The sequence below is a fragment of the Trichomycterus rosablanca genome, chromosome 3, assembly GCF_030014385.1.
Source record: "Trichomycterus rosablanca isolate fTriRos1 chromosome 3, fTriRos1.hap1, whole genome shotgun sequence".
Taxonomy (NCBI): domain Eukaryota; kingdom Metazoa; phylum Chordata; class Actinopteri; order Siluriformes; family Trichomycteridae; genus Trichomycterus; species Trichomycterus rosablanca.
The window spans coordinates 21,079,120-21,087,718 of record NC_085990.1 but is presented as its reverse complement, the minus strand read 5'-3'; the positions used below and the strand labels follow the sequence as shown (position 1 = coordinate 21,087,718).

General features: G+C 36.9%; 1 long non-coding RNA gene across 2 annotated transcripts in view; it reads right to left on the bottom strand.

Annotated features, from left to right (window-relative positions):
* Positions 1-328: 328 nt before the first annotated feature.
* Positions 329-8,599, bottom strand: part of LOC134309761 (uncharacterized) — a 24,903-nt gene continuing 16,632 nt past the window's right edge. For both annotated transcript variants that reach the window (XR_010011213.1, XR_010011214.1), the window contains exon 3: positions 329-611. This is a non-coding gene — a long non-coding RNA (uncharacterized LOC134309761). The remainder of the gene's footprint in view (positions 612-8,599) is intronic.

Below are 8,599 nucleotides of genomic sequence, written 5' to 3'. Positions count from 1 at the left end.
ATTTTTATATCTGGTAAACTATTAACACATCAGGTGCAACACCGGGCCAAGGCTGAAATACACTTTGAACAGGGTGCCAATCCATCACAGGGCAGAAAACATTTAAACATTTACAGTTAAAACAGAAAGTATTCAGATCCCTTGACTTTATGACTTTATTTTGTTGTGAATTTGATTTTGAATGGGTATAACTGACCTACAATTGAATGGGTATAAGTGTTATTTTAAAATAAAACTCTGATTTATAAAAGTATTAAACTCTTACTCAAAACTTTATAGAAGCCCTTTTAACAATGATTGAATACATCTCCACAAGCTTGATTTGGGCAGTTTTTTCTATTCTTTATTGGAAATGCTGTCAAGCTCAGACTGGATGGTGTGCATGTGTAATCTTCGGGTCTTTTCACAAATGCCTGATGGAGTTTAAGTCTGGGCATTCAGACACAGGTTCGGAGTCGCTGTATGCATTGGGTTATTGAAGTGCTGAAAGGTAAACTGTCACCCCTGTCTGAGATTGCATTCACTCTAGAGGAGGGTTTCTTCTAGGATGTTCCTGTTTTTGGCTACATTCATCCTTTCTTCAATTCTTAACAGTCTCCCAGTCCCTGCAGCTGAAAAGCATTTCATGGTATTAGCCAGGTGATGTGACACCATGTCACATAAATTAATTCATAACTTTTTTAGTGCTGTGAGAAAAAATGCCCCTTTATTCTCCTGGTATTAGCCAGGTTGTGTAGTGCCTGTTTTTCCTGTTCTGTCCAAAGAGTCATATCTTCATCTCACCAGACCAGAGAATCTATTTCCTTATGTTGACAGAGTCATGCCATTTAGCAAAATCTAACTCAACAGTCCCTCATTCCTGCCTCTCTGCCATAAAGGTCTGATTTATGGAGTTCTTTTTTTACCTCCCTGACCAAGGCCCTTCCTGCCTGGATGCCCGATTTGGCTGGATGGCCAAGAAGATCATGAAAGGTTAATGGTTGTGCCAGGCTTCTTCCATTTCAAAACCCACTGTGACCCTGGGAATACTCAAAGCCATAGATTTTATTTTACAAACCCCATTTCTGTAAAAGTCAGGATGTAAAAGGCAATAAAAAGAAGAATCTGTTTGTTTGTTAATTCTCTTAAATCTTTATTTAGCTGACAAAAGTAGAAAGAAAACAAATCCAGTTTTTTCATTTTAGTTTGTAAATAAAAACACACATAGAATTTGAAATCTTAGCTGGGTAGAGCAAGGTCAAAAACCACTGTTAAATGAGAAAACGTTATGCTACTGTGATAAATATAGTCACACTGGCTCTGAAGTGCTTCAAAAAACCGTCAAGAAATGCAACCTGAAACTCCATTACACTACGAAAAGCCATAAATCAATTCTATACTAGCTGAGTTATCTGGGCCCAAGCTCATCTCAGATGGATCAAATGACAGTGGACACATGTACTAAAGTCAGGTGAGTCTATGTTTCAACTTCAAGTTCTCCATGACAAAGACAAAACGGATCATCCAGACTGTTATCAGGGAAAGGTGCAAAAGCCAACATCTGTCATGATATGGGCTGCTTCAGTACCCATGGCATGGGTAAAGGTACTATTAATGCGGAGGCGTATATTGGGGATTTTAAAGAAAGACATGCTGCCAAGGCATGTCTCCCTGATACAACCATTTCTTGCGCTTGAAGGGGCAACTACTCTTTCTCATGAGTAATATAGATGTTACATAATCTTTTTCCTTTATTATATAGAATTATCATTGTGTTTTCTTATGCTGGCTTTAAGTATTTAAATATAAAAACGATCAGCAGAGGCAAATTGCCATTGCGTAATTACTCAAGATTCTATGCCCAAATTCTAACCTTTTGCTTTAGAATTAATCCATAATTGGCCAGGATACATAACTACATAGCTGGATATTCTCTATAAATACATTAAATAAACAAAAAGTTTGTATATTACTCACCCACTCACTCACTTTCTTAACCGCTTATCCAATTAGGGTCGTGGGGGGGGGTGCTGGAGCCTATCCCAGCTTTTCAATGGGCGCAAGGCACACAGTAACACCCTGGATGGGACGCCAGTCCATTGCAGGGCAGAAACACACACACACACACACACACACCCATTCATCTACAGGGCAATTCAGTATCTTTCAACAAGACAATGCAAGACACGGGGAGAACATGCAAACTCCACACAGAAAGGACCCGGACAGCCCCGCCTGAGGATCCAGGACCTTCTTGCTGTGAGGCGACAGTGCTACCCACCGAGCCACTGTGCCGCCCTAATTTGTATATTTAGTACATACTAAATGTTAAATTACATAATTAATTTACAAATAATTCATTTAAAAAAAAACATTCAAATCACTGCCAAGTTAACATTACTATTCATCGACTATTAGTCACTTTCATCTTCCTAAGATTTCTTTAAAAATAGCTCCTTTCTTTATTCCTTTAATGTTTTTTGCACACCTTAATATGAGCAACAGCAGCATTAAACACAATTACCTGTCCAGTCTTAATACAATTACTAATTTAATTACAAAAACAGTACACACACAGACACTCACTGAGCAAAGCAGTAATTGCATTATGTACATTTGCGCTCTGTTCTAGAGACCATCAAACGTTTAAGATCACAGGAAAGTAGTCTAAACAGAGGCTAAACTAAGGAAACGGTTAGAGGGAGTTATCGGGACCATTTCCTTGATAAACAACAGTCAGACAGGAACAGATATTCTAGAGCAGCTCAAAAAATAATAAACATAATGCATGTTCAATGATGAAAAACTATTTATTTCCCAATTTAATGGAACAAAAATGTAGATGAGTGTTTCCAGCATTGTGAAACCATAGTTGTTGTTGCATATACATGGTATAAAATGTTACTGATTACGCTAGCAATATATCTTCAAATAAATTAGAAACTAACTAACACAGTAATAATTACTGTAATATACACTGATCAGCCATACCATTAAAACCACCTCCTTTTTTCTACACTCACTGTCTATTTTATCAGCTCCACTTACCATATAGAAGCACTTTGTAGTTCTACAATTATTGACTGTAGTCCATCTGTTTCTCTGCATGCTTTGTTAGCCCCCTTTCATGCTGTTCTTCAATGGTCAGGACTCTCCCAGGACCACTACAACATAGGTATTATTATTTGGGTGGTGGATCATTCTCAGCACTGCAGTGACACTGACATGGTGGTGGTGTGTTAGTGTTTGTTGTGCTGGTATAAGTGGATAAGACACAGCAATGCTGATGGAGTTTTTAAATACCTCACTGCCACTGCTGGTCTGAGAATAGTCCACCAACCAAAAATTTCCAGCCAACAGCGCCCCATGGGCAGCGTCCTGTGACCATTGATGATGGTCTAGAAGATGGCCAACTGAAACAGCAGCAATAGGTGAGCGATCGTCTCTGACTTTACATCTACAAGGTGGACCAACTAGGTAGGAGTGTCTAATAGAGTGGACAGCGACACTGTGGACACTGTATTTAAAAACTCCAGCAGCGCAGCTGTGTCTGATCCACTCAAACCAGCACAACACACACTAACATACCACCACCATGTCAGTGTCACTCCAGTGCTGAGAATGATCCACCACCTAAATAATACCTGCTCTGTAGTGATCCTGTGGGGGTCCTGATCATTGAAGAACAGGCTGAAAACAGGCTAAAAAAGTATGTAGAGAAATAGATGGACTACAGTCAGTAATTGTAGAGTCTTAAAGTGCGTCTATATGGTAAGTGGAGCTGAGAAAATGGACAGTGAGTGTAGAAACAAGGAGGTGGTTTTAATGTCATGGCTGATCAGTGTACATTATATATTAAATGTAATATATATAGATATACTATAAATATATATTGTAAAATATCACTATCAATGATCTGTAACATTAACAAACAGAAAGTGATCTGTCAAAGGAAGTAGCAATGTCTATATCCATTATCTGCATTAATAAAGTAATTTGAAAAGATAATTATTGGGTGTTTTAATGTTTTTGTGTGTTTGCAATAATATTTGTTGATTCCTACATTTGATTCCAACAAGAAGTTGAGTACAGTTTGGATTTTTAGATCAAGCTGCTATAGAATAAGTAATTGTAGTGCCATAAAAAAGCTTTAACAATTCTAAATTATTTTATCATTTTTGTCATCATAATGGCCTACTGATAATATTTTTTCAACTGGTTTAAACTTGTTATAGTATGCAATGATAATATCAGCAAGCATCATAGCACTTTCTGTGTTCTTTAAGAAGGTGGTATACAGTGAAAATTGTGATATTTTTTATATTTACAACCTTTCACTAAAGGTTAAAATACAACCCCAATCTCAAAAAAGCTGTGACAGTGGGAACATTTTAAATAAAAACAAAGTGCAATGATCTTTGCATTGATGTAGATTTGCATTATAAGTATGAATTGCTGAATTAATTGTAGAATTGAATACAAATTAGCATGAAATGCAATGAACTCGCAGCTGTATTACATTTCACTGTGGTGCTTTGAATGTGCCAAAGCAAGACCTGGCACAATCTGTGTGCTGTATTCATGCAGCAATAAGAGGTAATCACTGTTCAACTGCAGTTCTCTACTGAATCTGGGGCATGGTTAATAGGACTATACAGACACAATCAATCCTAATCGATCACAGATTACTAAAACACACAGTGCAAGCAAAGTTTCACTGTAATGAAGTGTCCATTATTTTGCTTTTTTACTGTGAGGACCTGTCCCATGTTATCTAGAAGCAACTTAAATTTGAAAAACATGTAGTCTGTAACTAAACCATCCATAACTTGTTAAATTAAAATTTTTATTTTTGCTTTTACTCTGTCCCAAAAACACATTTTTTTCTGGATCAAGTCTGGTTTCTCATCTGCACCCCAACTTCAGTAAAAGACTGCAATTGGACAGTGATTGGACCAAAAAGTGAACAAAATGTACTGCTACTTCTTCAAAGTCCTCAAAACCACAGTATGATATGATGTTATCTTCGTGCAAACTATTTAGAAGGTGTGCCAGAGCAAAGGCTTTTTTCATCTAGGAACAAACTTGGAGTTCATTAGATGACGCTGGCTCTTTGAATGAAACCAGTTAGTATAGTCAGATAGGTCAAGCTTTTTGGCAAAAGGCATTTAATGCTCATTGTTATATATGGTTGAAAATGTTTCTTCTAATAACACTGGAAACCACGTTAACCATATTAAACCATGTTAACACTGGTAACCATGTTCGTGCCAACAAACTATTTAGAAGGTGTGTCAGAGAAGAATCTAATCTAATCTAATCTAATCTAAGAAGAAACTTGGAGTTCACTAGATGACACTGGCTCTTTGAATGAAACCAGTTAGTATAGTCAGATAGGTCAAGCTTTTTGGCAAAAGGCATTTAATGCTCATTGTTATATACGGTTGAAAATGTTTCTTCTGATAACGCTGGAAAACACGTTAACCATGTTAAACCATGTTAACATTAGTAACTATGTTCGTGCCAACAAACTATTTAGAAGGTGTGCCAGAGAAGAATCTAATCTAATCTAAGAAGAAACTTGGAGTTCACTAGATGATGCTGGCTCTTTGAATGAAACCAGTTTTAAAGTAAGATAGGACAAGCTCTTTGTCAAAAGGCATTCAATTGTCATTGTTATATATGATTTAAAATGTTGCTTCTTATAGCACTGGAAACAATGTTATCTTCATGCCAACAAACCATTTAGAAGGTGTGCCAGAGCAAAGGGTTTTTAATCTAAGAAGGACCTTGGAGTTCACTAGATGACACTGGCTCTTTGAATGAAACCAGTTTGTATAGTGAGATTCTTATTGTTATGCTAAAAATGGTTCTTCTAATAGCACTGGAAACTAGAGATGGGACGATCGATCGGCTATGAATTGATATCGGCCGATTTTTAATCAAAATATGCTATCGGCGATCGGCGATATTTCCTAAAAGTAGCCGATCCGATCGTGTGATATATAAAGATCACGTTAAGTTAACAGCTCAGTGGATTGATCCAGACTTTGAGATACGAAGCACCAACCATCACATCACCATTCATCAACAATCGTACAGAAACCATCGTGAAAGCTCTTACGATGTAATTTTGCTGATTGTAATATTTACTTTAAAAAGATAATTCAACCCGGTCACATCTGAGTCGATTCTATCAGCACGTTATATAAACTCCTGGTTCACTTTGGTAAATCGTAAGCGGTTCTTACTTGTGATGTAGATGAGAACAGGAAACGTTACAGAGCCAATCAGAGGCAAAAGTTTATTCATTACCAAATTCGTTAGTTCAGGATCATCTGCAGAACTTTTAGAAAACTTTTAGCTCCTTAGACGGAACGAGTCTGACGGTCGGTTACAGATCTGTGGTAATAGCGGTTTAATTAAGCTTTTTAATTAAGCTTTTTAATGAAAGAGTCACACAAAATGTTCTGTAGTAGTTGGTGTTTATTTAAAACCACGACATTTAATTAATAACAGTAAAGACGGAGAGATAACCGAGAAGAGAAACTTACGCTTCACATAAAAACGAATCAACTTATGAATCAATGAATCACTTATAGCGATACTGTGAACAAAGCGTATCTTCTAAAGGCACACACACACGCACACACGCGCGCTGCTCCGGTTTATCTTTACTGTGAGGCTCTTTTTAAGTTTATTTACTGCTAATCCACAACCCCCACCCCACCCCCCCGATCGGAATCGGCTATCAGCCGATGTCCCTGAAAGGAGATCGGAGATCGGAATCGGTGCCAAAAACCACGATCGGTCCATCTCTACTGGAAACCATGTTAGAATATGTGTTATCAATGACTCCATGCAGTAGAAGAAGTTTTCATCTGCCAAGAAACCAAAACTTGTTCTTCTTCAAGATTTTTTGAATAATATTCTGTGGAATGATGACTGAAACATGACTTGGAAAACATGGACCTTGAAAGACAAGTCAAGGATTATTAAAGCAAACATAATACATCTGACCACAGTGTGGAGTGCCACGGCAAAGAGGGGGACAGAGGGGGAATTTTTTTTATTTAAAAACTTTTTGTACCTAATGGAATAATTGATGCACATATCCTAACAATATTAGTTTAGTTAACATTAACCTAACATTTTCCTAACATTAGAAGAACCATTTTTAACACAGACAACAGTGAGCTTTAAAGGCCTACTGCCAAAGAGCCAGTGTCATCTAGTGAACTCTTTTCAGTTCAGTTTGTTTTGGAGAAATGATGATTTTCTTCCCACAGCTCTGGTTGTTTTATGGTGGATATTGACATTTAGGGTGTGTAGCTGCCACTGTATGATGTATTAAGATGTATGCATTCTCTAATCTTTTTTCTTGTTAATGAATGACATGGGAAATGGGAAATTGGCACTAGAAATGGCATGAGAGTGGAAAATTGGCATGTCACTTCGTATTTATAAGCTGGTGATAGGTGAGTGGAAAATGGAAAAATGCTTTTATTATATTTAGTTTGAAATAATTTCTAAAGGTGATAATAATTTTACATTATTTAGTTTTAGTTCTATTTAGTCCAGTCCAGGATACTCCTGTCTTGTTTCCTGGTGGAAAGGGACCTGCTGCAATCCTGATTAGGGTAAATCGGTTGATGAAAATGACATGAAATTAAATTATGAGGCGCGTCCAGATACTGGCCATGAAGTGCACATCCAAACACATGCAAAAATGATTCAATAACCACAGAATTATTTTTGTCATAATCTCAGCCCCAAGCCCTGACATTTTATTGACATTTTTTTAAAAATAATATATGGTATAATAATTAATTAACTTTAAGAATATTCAAAGATTATTTTGGTCTGCCTTCATTATTAAAGAACAAACTAACCAGTTTATGGTAGTTTCATTTGAATTTGGCCTATAATGTACGTAAGTTTTGGTTTTGGTTTTTTTATTTAATTTAAATTCAGTTTGTATTTTTTTTTTAATTACGAAAGAAAGGAAGTAGATGTATGTGAAAATTATCTCACAATAAAAGACTATTTTGGGCATAGCCACATCTTTTTAGCTGTCCTGCCTGCTAACAGAGGAAGGAAATGTTCGCTTACGCATCATCAGCTGATGGCTGGCAACACTTCCTGTTCCATACATGCCTATGATCCAGTAATCTTACTTCTGCAGAAATGCACTTTTGATTGTTATTAGTTTCGGTTTGAGGCATTTATGGAGTTCTAAAATCTTCTCAAGTTAATGTGGCAAGTAATGTTACATTTTTAAAGGACAAATTTGCCCCCTGCTGGAGATGCTTTACATTTGCAATGCAATATACACTTACTGATTTTTTTTCCTTTGACATTAATCATACATAAGAGGAAGTATCAAATCAGGGTGAAGGTCAGGATTCAGGTCCTAAGTTTAAGAACCATGATGTGATAAGATCGGAAACAGCAGCACTGATATTCCAGTGCAGTTTTGCTCCAATTAACTCTTAACCTCCTGGTTATGGGCAGATGCCTTTAAAGCTACCATGCCCTCACAATACTACACATGCCCTTGTTTACTTACCCCCACAATCTTAAGATATGTAAGACTTGGAGCACAAAGCAAGAAGGGTGT